Source organism: Periplaneta americana, chromosome 4 (assembly GCF_040183065.1).
Source record: "Periplaneta americana isolate PAMFEO1 chromosome 4, P.americana_PAMFEO1_priV1, whole genome shotgun sequence".
NCBI classification, from domain to species: Eukaryota; Metazoa; Arthropoda; class Insecta; order Blattodea; family Blattidae; genus Periplaneta; species Periplaneta americana.
In genome coordinates this window covers 57,061,577-57,082,877 of record NC_091120.1, presented here as the reverse complement: position 1 = coordinate 57,082,877, position 21,301 = coordinate 57,061,577, and positions in this window count along the sequence as shown.

The window sequence follows — 21,301 nt, the reverse complement described above, 5'->3', positions numbered from 1 at the left end:
ATTGTACGAAATGGAAATATAAAAATTGGAGATTTATCCTTCGAAGAGGTGGAAAAATTCAAATATCTTGGAGCAACAGTAACAAATATAAATGACACTCGGGAGGAAATTAAACGCAGAATAAATATGGGAAATGCGTGTTATTATTCGGTTGAGAAGCTCTTATCATCCAGTCTGCTGTCCAAAAATCTGAAAGTTAGAATTTATAAAACAGTTATATTACCGGTTCTTCTGTATGGTTGTGAAACTTGGACTCTCACTCTGAGAGAGGAACATAGGTTCAGGGTGTTTGAGAATAAGGTGCTAAGGAAAATATTTGGGGCTAAGCGGGATGAAGTTACAGGAGAATGGAGAAAGTTACACAACACAAAACTGCACGCATTGTATTCTTCACCTGACATAATTAGGAACATTAAATCCAGACGTTTGAGATGGGCAGGGCATGTAGCACGTATGGGCGAATCCAGAAATGCATATAGAGTGTTAGTTGGGAGACCGGAGGGAAAAAGACCTTTAGGGAGGCCGAGACGTAGATGGGAGGATAATATTAAAATGGATTTGAGGGAGGTGGGGTATGATGATAGAGACTGGATTAATCTTGCTCAGGATAGGGACCGCTGGCGGGCTTATGTGAGGGCGGCAATGAACCTTCGGGTTCCTTAAAAGCCATTTGTAAGTAAGTTATCAATTACAGTTTATGTTGTTTTTCTCCTCACATTTTTCTTCTCCACTCCTATTTCACTATCACCTCTTTCGGTTTTCATTTTCATATTTTTCGTTTCTTATTTAATTACTCATTTCGCAACAATGTAAAGTAATGTAGCATTGAGGAATTGACAAGAGAATTATGGTGTTTCTACGAGATTAAACCGAAGATTCACTATGAAATTACTTTCCATTCGCCTTACACTAGGAGAAAAACTCTGGAAAAGAATCCAACCAGATAATCAGCTCAAGCGGGATTCGAACCGAACTTCAAACTCAGCCATAAATTACGAGTCCATCTCTTTAAACCTCTGGTACAGTTGTGTAGAATCCATTTCGTTCTCCTTTTATTGTTTTTGTTTTCCGTTTTCCTTCCTTGCTTTCCTTACATTTCCTTCCTGTATTTCAATTTTCTATCCCATAGTCAATAACATTTCATAATCTCTAGGCTGTTGTTTACTGTTCCACTTTTCTTAAGTCACTCTACAAAACGGAAAGATTTCTTACATTAACAAGCTGTATTTTTCTTTTTGTAGTCCACGTACGTCTCTAATATCGCCACGGGATCAGATGGTTGTACACTTACACAACAATGTATTTGTAACTGCAGGAGCTCCGCTCGACGTCTGGCCATGATTTGTTTTGTTGCTCTTGTCGTTCGATAACTACTTTGACTGCCTCTTCCTGGATACTCACAAACATTAACCGTCGACAAAAGCTTTAATGTGGATAGAGCATTAAACTCAAAGAACAGGATATACTTCTGACGTTCACAACGGATCTAGTGATCCTTTTCTTTCTTCTTTGTATCTCCAGATGTAAGAAGCAATAGCTTTCTTCACGGTAAGCTTTCGTGTTTCTTTCCTCTGAAATAGCTGACTGAAAAAATGTCACGCCACATATATTTTAAAATGTATTTATTATCAAAACGTTCTATTATCATAAGTTACACTGCACTGTACATAATTGAGATTAAAACATTTTTGTAGTACATAGTTACTTAAAAATTATATCTCGTTTTCATCAATTTATTTTTTTAGAAATTTGTACTGATTTCGTACCTAGTTTGATATTAATTTTGAAACGTTCAATTATGTTTTAATTATCTTGTTGTTCATTTTCGCGTAAATTCATAAATATTGTTCTTAAAAATATGTTACTATGGCTCTATTTTTCCAAATTCTGTTTTTTTATTACTCTTATCTCTATACCTATATTAAAATTACTGATATATTCACTGCTTTATAATGTATTTCACCAATTAATTTTCTAGATTTTTAATATATAACGCCACATATAGGCCTACATGTGTATTTATTTATTTATTTATTTATTTTTATTGTTCGTAAGTTTGAAATGAATACAAGTTAATACAATGTAAGATAAACTAGCCCACTCCTGAATGAGTAAGACTCGTGCTCAGGAGGGGATTCCAATACAGACAAAAATAAAATTAAAATTGAGAGTGAATACAGATTAAAAAGTGTTTAATATGTTTAAACCCAAACTATAAATCTATATCAAACTATAAATTACAACATTGCATAAAGAACAAATAACACTCTACAAAAACATCTCAACACACAAACAACGCAAACAAACAAATACAACCACACAGGCGTATACAAACTCAAATGCAACACCTGTAACAACTTCTACATAGGACAGACAGGCAGATCATTTCAAACACGTTACAAAGAAGACATCACGGCCATAACAAAATTAAAAAACACCTCCACATATGCAGAACACATCACAAATGCTAATCACACCCCAGAGACATCAACACAGACATGGAAATACTACACATCCAACCAAAAAGCCAAAAACTAAACACACTAGAACAATATGAAATATACAGACACACGAAAACACACCCCAACGAAATTCTCAACACAGCTCTATTTCAGAACACACACTCTTTGACTCTACATTATACCACACGAACAAACCCTCACAGGAAACAAAACAAGCGGCGCCAAGAACAACAACGACCAGTTCTGAGGATGACTCATAAAAGGTCGAAACATGTAAACAAGATACGTTAGAATTTAACACAAGAAAGTCTTATCATACATATTCCGAAGTGATACAGTGTTAAAAGTTGTGTAATCAAGATGTATAAAGCCAATACATGTTTTTATTTCTTTATTAATTTGAAGAGGATTCGTGGTTAAAATAATATTAGAACAAAATTTGTTTAATAATCTGGGACCTTGACTCATGAATTGGTTTTACATTTAGGTTCAGACAAACGCAGAGAATTCATATTTTTAGTTCTAGTTTAGTTAGTAATAAAGGTTTTCTATTTATTTACGTGTAAACTTATCGTGCCTTTCAATCTGCAAGGTTAATTATTTCATTTCTATCTTGTATATATCATTACCGGTATTTAATAAGTTAATTTAATTATGAACATTAAGAAATAATATATTTAATTATTAATTCTATGTAAACATGAGAGCTAAAGCCACTTACGTCCATTTGTTATAAAAATGAGATTATGACAGATAAGAGGTTCTCTTAATGTGATGCATGAGATCCACAATGCAACGAGTTCATAATAATTGATATTAGAGGAGAAAAATTCGCTCTGGCGCCGGGAATGGAGCCCGGGTCTTTGGTTCTACGTACAAGTGCTCTAATCACTGAGCTACGCCGAAGTTCAACCCACAGTACCGGATCGAATCCCCCCGTCTAGTGTTTTTCCCCCTTGTGGTCTTACTCCATATTCGACATATATGTTGACACGTTGTATACAGTATGTATATACCCTTCAAAGTTATTAAGATTTCTGTGAAAATATTTTAATAAAATAAAATAATAAATTTGTTTAATGTTGAAAACTTTGAAATGTTTAAACAACAATTCAGTTGGGTAATCTTTCTGCATTTTTAAACAAATTTTTAATACTTTTTCTGTAGTAAAATTAACGGATATAGGTTGGATTTATAAGTTTCACCTCAACTATAGCCTAATACCATACATAAATACAGATTGGAAAAATGCTAAATAAATTATAAGTAAACAGTAAACATATAGTTTATTATAAATATTTATTACATACATCACCGCTATTTTTATATATTGCGATACAATACCTAAAGTAACAAATTATAAACTTATTCTAAAACTGTTATTTAAAACTTTCTTTGATATAGTGGGATGTTGTTATTTAAAAATTGTTACCTTACTGTTGAATATTTCATTCCTAAGGGATCTGTACTTTTCCAGTACCATTATCTTAATTGAATTATCCATTCATCTTTAAACGGGTTGTTCGAAGCTCGTTGCTATAGGTTACCGGTGCGGCGGTGAGATCTGAATCACGTAATGTGTTGGGCTGTAACACTCTGTATACAGGAGCTTGCTGGCCTAGCATTACACTAGCCATTAGCCCGAGCTGACGGTTCCAGCGCCTGGTCATCAGACCCTTAATGAAGGCCCGCACACAAATTGCTAACACTACACTTACAGCCCGGAATCATTAATGAAGGGATTCCTTGCCTCATACGTATACATGCAATCCGCACCATCTACAAATCACATCAAGAGAGACCGGGATCTGGTCCCACCGGATACATAAACATTTGGTTCTAGAGGCAGCTCATTACTGTCTGCTTCTATTTAGGGGGATCATATCGACATCTGCGACCCAAGTAATTCCAATATTTAACTTACAAATTCGCGTTGGTGTAAGTGATACCAACCATTAAAGCAAACAACAGACATAATCTTCCTGTTCTCGTATATGCTTCGCATATTCAATTAACACTTTATCATTTGTTACAGACGTGCACTTCTCTTAAAATTCCTCTCCCCCTCTAGACTTCTCTATCAAGGACTCATATCGTGTTAAGTAGAAAATTTATCACTGTCATTAAGAATATAGTCATCTATTTATTTACCTGGATATACAGCATTTGAATTTCGAGTAGCTTTTACTATTTAATTTACATACTCATTTAATGAATAAATTACTTAACCACTCATTTACTCAACTGTTCACCTCCTCAAAAACCCACATAAGACATTGCAACTCATGTAGAAATTTTCGTCAACTTCAAAGTCATGATAAAACTCGATTTTAATTTATGTTTTCCCTCAAATGTTTAACAACTTCTATTCGGTAACTATTGCGAGTAGGATCGTGATTTTTGTCCATATCGATAGGAAAACTAATAAAAAATATTTTGCAATTCATAAGACAACCTAATATTGAAATATATCGTCGGATGCAAATGATATCCATAACAACTTTGAATAATTAGACTCAAGGCACAACCTCAGTCTATATATTATGACGTACATACATTTAGAAGGTGATGATAAATGATAAAACAAGAATATGGGCATGAAAAGTCAGTTAACATAGTTCAATTACTGTAATGCAGCTCTTCACACAATATAGTATACAGATTTCATTTTATTTTTTATTATTTTATCAGTAAAGACCTGCAAACTTATTTGTATAAGTATTGTAATCACACGTGTGTTTCAATCATTTGACAGTAGGGTGTAGTCACACAAGAAAGACACATTTATATCCTAATGATGTTGGTTCTTATCATGTTTTTATCATATTGTATGCTTATTAATGTATAATGTATTTTGGTTTGTAGAGACATATGTACCTGTTAATGATGATATTGCTATATAGAATATTGTATCTGATGATGTTGGTATGAAACCGACGAAAATGTTCATACAATATTAAATCATGTAATGTAAGGACTTGCACCTTACATAAATTAGTAGTAAAGTCATTGACTGAAAATAAATATTCGTATTATATAATAAAAATAATTTATCCCTCTGGCGTAATTCAGTATTGTGGACGGTTTTCGCGTAAATTTAATTTTTAAAACTTCTAAATTCAATCAACTGCACGCTTGGTTGCAACACAGCGCCAGCTCATCTAGCGAAACACACCGAGTTACCTAGTTCAATGACCTCTTACATCTGTATCACGAAAAGCGTGTGTTCGCGACGATGTTGTCGGACTGCTGAAACTCCAAACTTAATTTTCTAATTAACAGTGCATTTAATCACAAAACGTAATATTTGTTTTCTATTATTTCGTCCTTTCAATCTGCAAAGTTATTTCACTTCTATCCTGTATATATCATTATCGGTATTTTATAAGTTACATTTAATTATGTATTTATTTATCTAATGGCTAGTTAATTGATTATAGAATCATTAACCATCAAACAAAACAACAAGTGAACAAACATTAAGAAACAATAAATTTAATTATTAATTCTATGTAAACGTGAGAGCTAACGCCACTTACGTCTATTTTTTATAAAAAATGAGATTATGACAGATAAGAGGTACTCTTAATGTGATGCATAAGATTCATAATGCAATGAGTTCATAATAGTTGTTTATTACATAATAACCAGGTTCATAATAATGCAAATCAATTTAATTTAAAACCGTATTGAGGGAAGTCCATTCTCTGCTATTTGGCTCTAATTAGGATGTATTTTGACGGGAGAAAATCCAATTCCAGTTACGTTATTTTGGCTCTTACTGATTGCTTGAAGCACAAAAATGAAATACAAATAGTACATTATGCAACGAACCTATAATGGTAGTAATTAAGACGCGAGGATATTTTCATATGAGCGTCTTAATTACCAATAGGCAAGTTTCATACGACTTTTTATGCTCGACCATATTTCTAACTTGAAATTATTCATAAGTATTCATGTTATTGTTATGTGAGTGAATGCAATAGCCTACCTCATAAATTGTGAGATGTGCGCAGACGCGAAAGTATTGATTTTTTCCGGGAAACGAATATCGACGACCTTGATATAATCTAGAGAGTAAGATAAACGTTAGTCTTAATATAACCTTGAAATTGAATTCGACATTGAAAAACGAGATGACAAATTAAATTTATTTGAATATTATTTACAATTAACGCTAATTATTATAGTAACAGAACATAACCTTCTGCGACAGTATTGGATTTCCAGCCTCCGTGACGTTTCGATTGTTGTCTTTCGATTGCATATCCGAGAATAATCGAAAACCTGTACTTTAATGAATAAGTGTACTTTAATGGCATGCATTAAAGGACTGCTACCAGGTGTATAATTACTACATTTCGGCATGGGTGAGCATAAAATAATAAAAACAACAGCATAATTTTATTTTTTCTACTTTCCTTTAAAATTATTGTTTTATGACTTGCGTGACATTAACTCTGAGGTTCAGAATTATTTTATTTACTTTATCCACCTATTTTGACTGATATATATATATATATATATATTTGAATACGCAACTTTTGACACTATATATTAGTTGGAATATGTAGTTTATTGCTTTCGTGTGTTAAAAACTAGTCAACAGGTACCGTACCTAGTACACGCGAAAGCAATAAACTATATATTTCGAAGTGATATTTTTCCTTGGAATGGAATGGAATTAAAGTGAGGGGGGCACTGCGACCTGTTGAGATCTATTGCGCTAACCCTCGATATGGAATGAGTTGCGTGCCATAGATCCCCTACGCGCACCAACCCAACCACATGACTCCCTAACTAGATCCCCCACGCGCACCAACCCAACCACATGACTCCCTACAGCCAACAGAAATCCATATAGCATTCCTGCTTCGGCAACTTCCCCCAAGGCCCCCTGTCGATCCGAGGCGAAACTCCTCCCCCGAGTAGGTCTGCCTCGGGTGCTCGTTGCAGAAGCCACCCAACGTCGCTTAACTACATTCCACGGAGGCCGGTCGAGAGAGCCAGTAGTCCCGGGAGGCTGCCTATAGAGTGATCTGAAAAACCAGAAAAGGGATAATGAGGAAAGGATGATGGGGGAAGGAAGGAAGTGGCGAAGATGAGTGTGGTTCCAATCGCCTGATAAAGTTACCTGATATGAATCCATAGGAGTGAGGGAAAAACCTCGAAAAAACCTCACCCAGGCAACTCGTACTCACCGGGAATCGAACCCGGGACCGCTAGGTTCGGAGTTAGATTCGCTAACCCCTCAGCCACAACGGTGGACGATATTTTCCCTTGCTTCCTAGTTTAATTATTATTCATTTTAATTTGGATTCATTTATTTTCTTAGTAACTTTCTTCCTCTTTGATTTTCACTGATTTAACTATTTAATTTTAATAGTTTATGGTTATTGTCTGTATTACTCAAGTTTATTTCTTATAATATAGGCCTATGTATATTTACTTCATCTATCTAGTTATCTACTTAAGAAGATATTATAATTATAGTGTATATTTTATTTACTGTATGTAATTATTCAGCTTTTGTAAGTTTCGAAACAGTTGTCAAATGCTCGAGGCTGAGTTACTGTGTCACCTAAAAATAATATAATATAATATTGCGAAAATTTGTGAAACGCAGGCACAAAGAAATACGAGTGCACCAGAATCATTAGCCTCACTCAGTACGCGATAAAAATAAACAGACTATAGACTTTTTAATTAAAATGAAAGTTAATTAAGGAAACCAGATAGTGAAAAGTGGTTAAAAATACGATTATTTTAATTTTGTGTTTAAAAAATAAGTACAAAACTTGCTCTTTAAAACAGTATACATTGTGGGTGTATCTCTGCAGATAAGCCCCTTAAATTTTGCGGAGAATGTAATTTATACAACCTTCTAATTTTTAAATGCAGCTTTCCGTAAATTGACTTTTTTTTAAACTTAAGTGAATTTTTCTCTGAAAGAAACTACTGAATCAAATTACAGCAGTCACTAGATTTAGTGGCATGTAAAAGAACTCCTGCGGGACCAAATTCCGGCACACCGGCGACGCTGATATAACTTCGGCAATTACAAGCGTCGTTAAATAAACATGATATAAAAAATTACATCATATTTTTACAGTGTTTTCTGCAGCCTGTATTCTACAAAGTATACCTACGGGTTTAAGAATATTGCACATATAACATGAGGAAAAAAATATATGCATTGAAACAAATGGCAAAAAATTATTAATCAAAGTTAAATATTTTGTTTTCTTTTTCACTAAGGTTGAAATATTTAAATAAATTTTGCTTTATAATTTGCAATATACATTACTTGATAACTTAAAAAAAACAAGGCATATGAGTGAAGATTGTAGCAAGTAATGTGCACCTGAGGAATGAGGTACACTTAGCAAAGTGGGAAGACAGGTTATCAGTTAGGGCCTTTCTTTTGCACTTGGATACGAAACTAATTAGTTGTCTTTCATACCACTGAATTCAGAATGATTTATAGTATAATCATGGAAAATGATATTCCTCTCTGAACACGAAAAGCCTAGAAATATTGATCTAAACGTTTGTACTGAAATTCTTTAATCTCACAGGCATCACTACCCACTGCCCTTAAAATAAAGCTGTTTACCGACCTTCTACCGTTAAATATTTCGAAGTAATAAAAACGATGATAATAATAATAATAATAATAATAATAATAATAATAATAATCGTCAAGGTTTAGACTGTTGGTCCGTTCCTGCTCCACTTTGAAATTGTCTCCTTTTCCATACGTGGTGTAACTTATCGTCTTCGACATTACTTTCTTTTTCATTCCATTAAGATGCAATACTTGTTTTCCTTATGTTTTTATTATTGTTAATAGTGATGTTACATGTAAGTGACTCTTATTTCATACCGTAGTTTCATTTTGTATCTTTTCTCCTATATCCTGCTTGAGTTCTAAAAATCCCATTTCAACGGTATCATTTCGCCTTTTATCCTTTTTTGTTAACGTCAAGCATTCACATCTATAGAATTGCAGAGGAAATAGTAAAACTTTACAAAACTCTAAGTGTGTCAGTTCTTACTATTTTTGGAGTCTTCGTCTTAGTATAGCATAAAGAAATTGGACTTCATTTAATTTTGTTTCTAAATATGTATAAGCGACACTTTATTTTTAGTTATTACAAGTTTCTTCAGTCTTACAGATGTATTCAGGTTTCTTACGTGAGCAAATGACAGATTAGACTTAAAAATATTCTCCTATATCGCCGAGTCATCAATTCTGTGGTGTTTGGGTAAAGGGAGATAAGTCATAAAAATGAGTTCGGAGATAAATGAAAATTAAACTTGGAACCCTTAGTACAAATAATTTTCTACACAAATAAAACACATCAACTGCTAGTATTCTTTGATTTTTGCACACTCACTTGTATAATTTAACTTGTGTGTTCATCTGGGGAACAAAATTCCAGAGGGGCAAAAAAATGACTTATACCCCTTTACCCGAACACCACAGAATTTTAGTGTGGTTCGAAATGTGAAGTAAAACTATTTTTTTTTTTTTTTTAACATTTTGACTTGTTAAGACGCAAAGTCAAATCTACATCATGATTATACTTTCTCATAAGACCAATTTTCTTTACATCTAACGTCATTTTCGACATACACTAATAAAATATGAAGGAATTTAACGGGAATTTGACTTACGTTACCATGGAAATACTTACGTCATATCCGATAACGAACGAACGAGTACATTCCTATACACATGAAGAGTCTGCATCCTACAGTATATACAATCTACTTGGAAGAGTTTATTATAATCCATGGGATAGGAGATACGCATTATATTAAAAAAAACTAACGTTATTCAGTTATGTTTTGATACAAAGATGAAAAAGACTCAAGCAAAATAAATGCGTAACTATAGAAAGTTAATACAAAGTTAGAATTACAGACAGATGGATAAATAACAATAACAACTTAGGGATATTCTAATGTACTTGTATACTTGTTCGTCTCAAAGAGCAAAGAACTATTCACTCTCTCACGTTACTCTTCAGTATTCTTCAGAACTCAAACCCTAGCTATTTAGCTTTACGTTTTCAACATTTGTCCTCAAATCACACAACAGATACTCGCTCACAAAACCATATCACACTCTCCATTCCTAAACACAGAACAACCGCCTACACTTCATCTTTCACCATCTCTGGAACTCTCTACCACAGCATGTCAGAGACTGTCGGATATTATCTAGTTTCAAACATAAATTAAAATTCAGATTCTCTTCAATTTTTTCTGCGACAGTTTTGTAAAATTCGTTTTCTTCCATTTTTGTTCACCGACACTGAACTCTTTTGATCACGAGATGAATGTATTACCATAGCCTTTTATTGTAGCTTTTATTTAAATTAGGTTTTTTTAATTTTATTACATTCCATTTGTTATATTCTTCCTTACGTTTTCCCTGTTAACTATTTGTAGTAACTGAATTTCTTATGGAATATTTAAGTATTTATATCTGTATTTTACTTTTTTTATTGGCCTATGGTATTATTTTCATTTTGTACGAAGTCAAATCTTATTATGTTATTATTTTCTGTAATATATTAGAACTTTGTACTTTCACGTTTTGTTAAATTTCACTGCTTGTGTACTTTGTGACCTGGTAGAGTGTAAGAGAAGGTCCTATGACCTTATGTTTGCCACTATAAGTAAATAAATAAATAGATAGATAATAAATAGATAAATAAATAAATAATTAGACAAATAAATAGACAAATAGATAGACAAATAGAAGACAAATAGACAAATAGATAGATAAATAGATAAATAAATAATAAATAAATAAACACATAAATAAGTAAATAAGTAAACAAATAAATACATCAATAAATTAATTAATTAATTAAATTAGTTAAATTATATAAAAATATAAATAAATTATAAAAAAAAAATACAGTAACTTACAGTAGTTAATTCTCTGTGGCTCTGTGCTCTTTGCTTAGCTTCTTAATAATATATTCTGTTTTAATATATATGTATATATACTACATATAAATATATTTTTTTGAGGATTGACAGTTATTCAAAAGTTTATTTCATTTCGTTAATTAGATATATTTAAGTCTTGCAGCAAATTGTATTTATTTATCTATTCCAATTCCATCATCGTAATTCCTATATAGATGTTACATTTCAAGATTACTTTTTAGAACGAAAAGTTATATCTGTTAGGATCAAATTTCTGCACATTTAAAGGACAAAAGTAAAAATCTTTCAGTCATTTATTATCCTAATTAACAGCTTCCTTAAATTGACAGCATATCGCGAATTAAATCAATGGCTTTCCCAAAATACGCTATGGAATATTTTACATAAAACAACTTTTTATCTAGAAAAGGAATCAAAATCGCATTAAACTTTCTTCTTTGAAATATCTCAAAGAATAACTCCTTGAAATTAATGACACTATTAATGGTTCATCCTGTATGTTACAGTACTATCTGGCAGGACTGGATGCTTTATAATTGGACGGGATGAACAACTGATGGCGTTGTGGCAGAGATGACTAAATGAATCTGAGAAAATTGACTTAACACAGTCCCTGTCCATTATAAATTCGCGTGAAATCAATGGGATATGAGTCGATAATATAACATTTCTTTCTGCGGTCGCCCTGGAATGAATTTTTACATATGAAAATATTTATAGGTACGCTGCTGTAGCATAAATATATAAATATCTACTGCACAGAATTCTGAGAAATTAACTACATGCCAGTAATATTGATCAGGATAAAACCATTCTAACAGGGTGAGGTCAGGACAAATTTCCGATACTCTTATATAAACGCTCTATCATATTCTAGCCGAATTCTGAAGGTTCCCACAATATGCGAGAAAGCTGCAGGAAACCCGACACGTACAGGATAGACTTGCCAGGAAATCATTCATGTGGGCTAAATCAATAATCCGTCCACATTATAATACAGAACTGTACCAAAGAACGGGACGGCAAAGAGAGCAAGAAACGAAATATTGTTAAGTACAAGATGAATAGCAGTTTTAACCAACCAGATTACATTTTCACTCTGGGTTATAAAAGTTTACTGCCAAAAAAGACATAAACAAACACATTCATAAACCCAAACAAGAAAAAGAAAGTACGAGTAAAATACAACTTAAAAAAAATTAAAATATCAAAATTTAACATTATTACAATTATGAGTAAATCTAGTTATTTTAAATTCAATTACAATTTAAATTCCATTCAAATTAAGAAACCAAATTGAGTTTAAGTTCTTGAAGTATTTTTATCAGTAAACTTCATTGTCACAGGCATGTAGTTTCGATATGTAACCATGCAAATAGATTGCTGTGTCTAATATGGCTAATTATTTATTTTTTTCCACGCTTGATTGATTTTAATACTTTATTAGTGTCACTGAAACTATAACATGTATGTGTACTCTGAAATGCTGACTCAGATCAATGAAAAAATATCCAACGCAAATTCTCATGTTCGTGTATATAATACAGTCTGATCCGTTTGGGTATGGATAATATTAATTTATTATTATAAAGCTTTTAAGTTATGGTAGTAGGAAAAATTTCTTGCTGGTTATATTATGATTAAAAGATGGGAGTTTCCATATGTATTTATGTATATAACAGGGCAAAGCCCCAATTACAATAAACAGTACAGATATTTGTTTAAAAAAAAAACATGGATTTGCATATGACATGAAAAAGATCTAAAACAGATACAAATGCAAGATACAAGTGTAATTACAAATTAAAAATTACAATTGAAAAAAAAACAAATACATAGTACCTAAATAAAAGAAGCATACATAGATATAAATGAAAAATACCAAATAAAAATAAATGAAAAATAGTTAAGTACAGATATCATAGCCAAAAATGTAAAATGTAGCTATAATTGGCAAATTACAGAGTAAATATAACACTATGTTAATAAATTCAATATACAGTATTATATATTAGGTCTAATAGGCTTGATTTATTTATTTAAGAAATTCACTACTACAGAACATGTGTTCCAATTCGTAGGATATCTGATTATAACTATAACTAACATTCAATTAGAAGTTAACATATCATGAAACTATTGCTGCATGCATATATATATACACACACACACACACACACACACACATATATGACAATCAACAATGCATAATCTGAAAGGACAAATGAAAAATCGTAGATGATTAAAATGGCTACTACAAATCAACAACGCGCACAGTGTGTTCTTTGGTATGCTAAATTATAGAGTGTTAAAAGAGTTCAAAGGGAATTTCGACGTGAGTATGGCGTGCGTAATGTACCTAAATATGATTCCATAATGTTGTGGTATCGAACATTTGTAGAAACAGGTACTGTGTTTAAAAAACATGCAGGAGGTCGCAGATGAAACCCAGTACGAGAAGCAGCTATATCTTGGCTCGGCCCCCAAACTCCACAGATCCAACCGCTCCTGACTTCTTCGTGTGGAGTTTTGTTAAAGACATTGTCTATTCATAGGAACCCAGGAACATTGATGATCTGAGAGTAAAAATTACTGAAGCTTGTCAACAAATCACCCCTCTTATGTTACAACGGACATGGGTTGAATTGCATCACCGTTATGAGTTGTGCAGGGTGCCCATTGGGGGGTCATGTTGAGCTCTGAGGAATCTCCCATCTTTCAGTGTTGTATGCATACAGTTTCAACAAACAAAGTTCAGTAGTAAATGTATTACGGTGTTTTTATTTTATCCATACCCAAACGGATCACCCTGTATACCCTACGTATTATAATAATAATAATATTAATAATAATAATAATAATAATAATAATAATAATAATAATAGTGTAATAGTAACCGGATATGAAAACCTAAATTAAAACGATCAATTCAAGAATAGTGCTGAGAAAACTATGATTTATTCGTATCACAGTTTATATTCAAAACGCCAAGATCGTGATGCCCTATTTTTTATTAAATATCCTTAAAGAAAATATAATTTGTGATTCTTCATAAATAATGTTAACATTTGTGTTCCTACGAAAGTCATGCAACAGAAATTCTAAAGATTTTTCTCTGGTCTCCATTTACATAAAACTACCAACTTGTATAGCAATAAGTATGATCTATTTAACTTATAAGTTTATAATTATTGGATTAAGGTAAAATACTTAATATATATATGTACGTGTGTTTTATTATTCTAATCACAATTATTTTTGTGCGAGATCGTGCGTATTTGCTTGGTTTCCGCACAAAACAAATCCGCGGAAAGTCTAAAATTCCACATTCAGTATTCCCAACCTGACACACATAACAATTTCCCTCTTCTTACCGCTTAAGTGACATATTCATTTTACTGCTTTAGGCTTTTAACATATTATTTTAGAGACGTTCAATATAGTAATAATTATGAACTGGAAACTTACCACTGCAATTTCACCTAAATTGCACTGTTAATTATTGTTTTTAAATATTTGCAAAAATTAAGTAAACTCTACAATTCCACTAAAGTTACTGCATTCGTGATGCAAGTAACATTCAGGAAGCCGTGAAAAAATCAACAAGATTCCAGACTCATCACAGACTGAGGGGAAAAAAAGACAGACGTATATCACGGCCTGCTGGAGTATAGTAAACACAGAAGACATTTTAAAGCAACAATGTTGAAGATAGATATTTTTGTTTTGCAAATTTGCCGTCATTGAACAGAAACCAAGATGGAGATTTCATTGCAACTATTTAGAAATTCCTCTTTCAGGTAGCCTATGTAATAAACGATCTTCGCACAAAATAATGTACGATACACGAGCGGTATGTTTTCTTTCAATTCTCGGAAATTAAAAAAGCTCAACTACGTTTCGCTTTTTCAAACTTTTCCTCGAACATACCGCTCTTGTAACGCATATTACTATTTATGATTATATTATAGTCACTATTTTTCGCTCATCGCGTTGGTTAACTACACTGATATTAATTATAAATTACAAGTATATTATTATGATTTCTATTATTACTATTATCATTGTCATTCTTATTTTTAACTACGATCAAATGGTGAAGTAACGACAGAAGATATCCAAGTATCCCATTAGAGCCTGCACCACCATTTTAATTTAAGTAGATTTCATTTTCTTGTAATTTCTGCAAGCGACTATTAGACGTTATGCTAAAGGCGCATCCTTCGTAATATATTTATGACGGGTAAAACAATTAAATTGCCTCTTTGCAATTCCAACCTTGTAAACATTATGAAATACAGAATAAAACATTTCGCTTTGCAGTAATCAGTTCATGGCTGGCTTTCCGCTAATGTCTTGCTGTTGTGAGGAACACGAGAGACGTAGGTTTAATGCACTGATACCGAGCATCAGAGCGGTGGCCATGCAAATCCCTTTTAAAATATCGTAACACGATATTTCATCGAAATCAATCAATTTGTAAGCGAAACAGAAGCAGTGATATTGAAGTATTCACTAATGGGAGGCAGTAATAAAAAGTTATTGCATGAATATTCCGAAAACTGAACGTCAGCTCTCTAATTGGCAAGCTTAATGTATAATTATTTTTTTAATGCTATTTAAAATTCTGTCCAGGCTCAGAGGATTTTTATTCAGTAATGGAGATGGCATTTTGTTGTACTAATGTTGCATGTCGCGTCCGCCAGATTTATGTGAGCTGTTGCCATCTCGTCCAGGAATGAGCTCTGTAATATTCTCTTCTCGGCGCAAGGGGAGGCGAAAATTGTCCGCAGACATTACACGAGGCTTCACGGTCGACTTGCACGATTTCAGGTAGGGATCATATTACACATTAAGAAGTCAAACTGAGATCCAACCCAAGTAAATACTTTAAAATTGACTTTTTTACATGTTTTTGAGACATGAATGACGACAAGTCTTTAAGAACGCTGTACATAAGTAAATGATACTCGGGAGCAAATTAAGCACAGAATAAATATGGGAAATGCTATTATTCGGTTGAGAAGCTTTATCATCCAGTCTGCTGTCAAAAAATCTGAAAGTCAACATTTATGAAACAGTTATATTATCGGTTGTTCTTTTTGGTTGTGAAACTTGGACTCTCACTTTGAGAGAGGAACATAGGTTAAGAGTGTTTGAGAATAAGATGCTTAGGAAAATATTTGGGGCTAAGAGGGATGAAGTTACAGGAGAATGGAGGAAGTTATACAACGCAGAACTGCACGCATTGTATTCTTCACCTGACATAATTAGGAACATTAAATCTAGACGTTTGAGATGGGCAGGTCATGTAGCACGTATTGGCGAATCCAGAAATGCATACAGAGTGTTAGTTGGGAAGCCGGAGGGAAAAAGACCTTTTGGGAGACCGAGACGTAGTTGGGAAGATATTAAAATGGATTTGAGGGAGGTGGGATATGATGATAGAGACTGGATTCATCTTGCTCAGGATAGAGACCAATGCCGGGCTTAAGTGAGGGCGGCAATGAACCTCCAGGTTCCTTAAAAGCCAGTAAGTAAGTACACAAGTAAAACAAATCTGACTTCCTTTTAAGAAACCACATTTTACCTGCTCCATTTGTATCGTCGTCATCATCATCATCATCATCATCATCTTCTTCTTCTTCTTCTTCTTTCTCTTGTTCTTCTTTTCGTTCATTTCTTGTTTCTTTCTTTGTTCTACCTCTTTCATTGTCCTTCATGTTAGTGGCTGCTCTTGCATATTTTAAGTGGAGGAAAGACGTTAACAACACAAAATGACATCTTCTTGAATGAAATATGCTATAAATTAGCCTACACGTAACCGGAATCGTTTTACGGAAGTGAGAATGGGAAATAATCTGTTAAGAAAGCACGAACACTGTACCGACCCACGTGGTCTGTGTTGCCACATGTACATTTTACAAGTTCCGTATCACATGCTTTTGAAGAATGTCAGTTCTTGTAAAGTCATGCTACTATTATTGTTAAAATATAGTTTGAGCATTAAGGGTCATATTCATAGACATTCTTAGCGCGGGCTTCCAGTGGATGGTCAGCGAACTAACGTTTTTTGTATCCATAAACCAGTGTTAGCGATATGATACGATATGAATCCTGTACAAGTAATCAGTCGATAGCCGGGGCTAATTTAGCACGCTCGTAGCGCGGACTAGCGAAATGTCTATGCATAGCACCCTTAAGGTTTAAGTGAGCTGTCGGTGGCCGATTAATTTTTTTATGTTACAAAATTTCAAATATATTTGTAAGAAACTAACAACTAGGCTGTCGGCCTGTCTAGTAGACAATGAATGGAAGTGAATTTCAGAGGTCAAAAAGATCTGCGATACTAACGTAGAACTACTTTTTCGTTTTATATAAACCATACTTTAACTTTCAAATATGCTCGAAAATTTCAAACCATGAATAGTAGCCTATATAAAGTTCAATGAATAATTATCACCATTAAATCGAGAAAAATTCGTTCCGACACCGGGAATCGAACCCGGGACCTCTCAGCTCTGCGCGCTGAGGGCTCTTTCCAACTGAGCTATGCCGGGACACGATCCACGGTGCCGGTCGAACTCCTCTCATAGTACTGTTTTGGAAAGAGCCCTCAGCGCGCAGAGCTGAGAGGTCCCGGGTTCGATTCCCGGTGACGGAATGAATTTTTCTCGATTTAATGGTGATAATACACATTGACTACTTCATAGTAGTCGTGTTAATATTCAATGAGGGTGGCGAGACCTCATATAATGAATATGTGATGTATTCAATGAATAATATTTGATTTATAATTTTAAAAAAGCTTATATGGTGTCTTTAATAGCTATGCGTTAAAACTGTTTTTATTGTGCCTGCTCCTATGTGTTATAGTCTGGTTGAATGCAACATCGCTTGATGGCAGCGGTAGCGAGCTTGCTGCACGATCAGTCGGTTTCTGTCTGCTACACCATTTCCCGCCCATGAGCAGAATCAGAGGAGGATCTCCTCCCTATTCGTTCATTTACTTGCTTTAAAACTCTGCTTCTTTCTCTGGCCGCTAGTGCGCTGTGTCTATGTGTGTTCAGAGTCCGTGGAGACTCTATGTGTGTTAACTGCAGTAAAGGAGGAAAGGATTGACTTTCCTCATCACAAACCATCTCGCATCCTTCTCGCAGTTTTCTAGCAGCACATGAGCACGCGTCGTTTAAAAATCGATCAACCGAGGTTTTCTAATAGCTGTGAACTTAAAAATTACCGAATCTTCCTCGAATTTCAACGCACATATTTTATTTGGTATTTACTTTCAAAAGAAGAAAATGTGAGGAGGACGTTCCTCCTTTCCCTCCTCCGAGGAACCGCCACTGCTTCATGTCTTTTTCTTTTTCATTTTCGTTCATCTTATTTACTTTCGTCTTCTCCCTCTTATTTTTTTTTTTTCAACTCTTTATTTTTATCAAATTCATATATTTTTCATAGAATTTTATTAAATTATAACTACCAAACAAAAATATTAAAGATAAAAAAATTAATGCCGCTCTTTAACATCCGTCCATTGTTTTGTGCTATATCTCTTTATTCTTCTTACAATTTCTATAATTTTCTTTTCCGTTTAGTTCTTTCCCATCGTCCCTATTCCATTCTTCATGTTAGATTTTTGACTTATAATACGCCTTTCCCCGCACCGAGTAAGAACAATTGTTCCGGAATCCGCGATGAAACAAAAAATAGCAGAATTCCACATACGTACTGTATATATATACTGTATTAAGAGTTATAGCCGAATTTAAAGTAATTTTACAGTTAGGGCAAGAACCAATGTAATTTATGCGATCCCTTGTTACGGGTATGAGAGTGCTGAAGTTGCGCATAAAATTAGCAGCACTGCGCTGCCTCTTTCAGTCATATCTTGTTACCGAGAGTTGCTAAAGACTTTGAGTGAATCAAGCGAAAAATCTGTTATGAGCTGCGACTAATTTTGGAATGTCGCTACGCATAACGAGAAAATATATTGGATGCCCTTCATTAATTATTTCTCTTATCGCAGACCCACACTCTCCATTTGTAAACCGAATCAAAAATATAGCGTAGAATTTTTCTTCCCGTTAACTTTTCATATCCTATGCTTCTCTTATCTACTCCTTTTTATCCTCTTGTTCTTATCCTTACATGTTCCACCCACTTCATCTTTTCTTCTTCCAGCTTCTAGGCTATTCTTCTTCTCATCCTACATTTTCTTCTTTCATTTCTCCTCCCTGCTCTTCTTAATTTTAACTTACTGTACTTATCTCTTTTTCCTCTTTCACTTTTTTCTTCCTTATATCCGTCTTCTGCTACACTATGAAATGTCATCAGCCTGTTCGAGATGTAGGCCTTATTCTAAAGGCTTGCTTAACACATCGCTGAATTTGCAAATGGAATGAACTTACAACCTCTGGTATTAACCAATTGTGGGATCCAATTATTTCTCTATAAAGTATCTCCTTATCTCTCCTATGTGAAATCTGCGTTTCATATTCTATTCACTCGAATAAGCCTCTTTAATGATATCATAAAATTCAAGTCTACTAATTTCATTTTTCTTCCTCCTGTCCGACTGTGTAAACCTCAGAGCACAACATAATATTTATATTAAAAATGATACAGCTAAGACAGCCTTCATTTTACAACATGTCTTTGGAAAAAGAGTATAAATTAACTACATGTATCATAAAATATATTTCAATATTAGCATTGTCTCTGTCACTGTGTCCACATAACTGATTAGAATACTTACATGCATACTACACAGATATCATGACCAAATTCTCATTACCAATACGGATGAACTTCATGAGCCATCTACCAGGAGACTGGATATCTGTAAAAGTTATGAGAAAGGCTTAACTTTTTATTAGAGAACCAAAACCTAACTGAACTAAACAACTTCTGGCCTTGGAAAAGAGAATTCTACAACGGGTTACCGGGCTTTTGACTGGACATTGTCATCTAAATTAGCATCTTCACATTTTGGCCCGTAGTGATGACCCAATTGGTAGGAAATGTGGAATGGAAGTTGAGCCATCACCTCATATTTTGCTGGATTCACCAGGTCTAAGCCAAATCAGGCATCGTTATCTCCGGAAACATAATATGTGGGAATTTCAGGAAATTAAACCCAGTAGTATCGGCTGGTGTTACAATGCGGTCTTCTGGGTTGATTTCCAGCTTATGGGTGCAAAATGGGTCATTTGTGCCTAAGTACTACAGTCGAAATACACACCCTTAAATTAAAAGATGCCCCTGAATGAAGTTCTGGCTGGTATGTATATCTACTATCAGGCAGTACATCTCACTTGATGATATGTTTCAGAGGAACAACAACTGTTTGTATGCATCTGAAGTCTGATTAGTGTAATACAGGGATACAGAACCGGCGAGAGAGAGGTGGAAAGCATGGAACAATCGTTGGTTCCCCGTCCACAGTCCACCGGCAGTGAATGACGTCACGGTGTACGCTATCACAGACACTGAATACAAATTCCCTCCCCTACCAATCAATGACGCGAGGGTGGTAGGAGGAGATGAGTGACGTATTCCGATGAGTGACGCAACGCTACAATTGGTGCCCAGTTCTGCAAGCCTGGTGTAATATGTAGATAATCGACGATGTATTCAATGGAGAGGGAAGGAACTGGCCACCCTAACTCATCATCTTCTAGCCTAGTTATCTCATGTAGTGCCTTGTTAGTGTCACTTATGAGGTTCAGATCTAGAAGAACAAGAAGAATCGTAATTTTCAATACCAGGCTCATGTAATCCACATAGACCTTTCATATTGCACCACGAAAAATACTGTGGCACTAAGCATAGCAAAACGTTCAGCATATTGCTAACGGAACGCT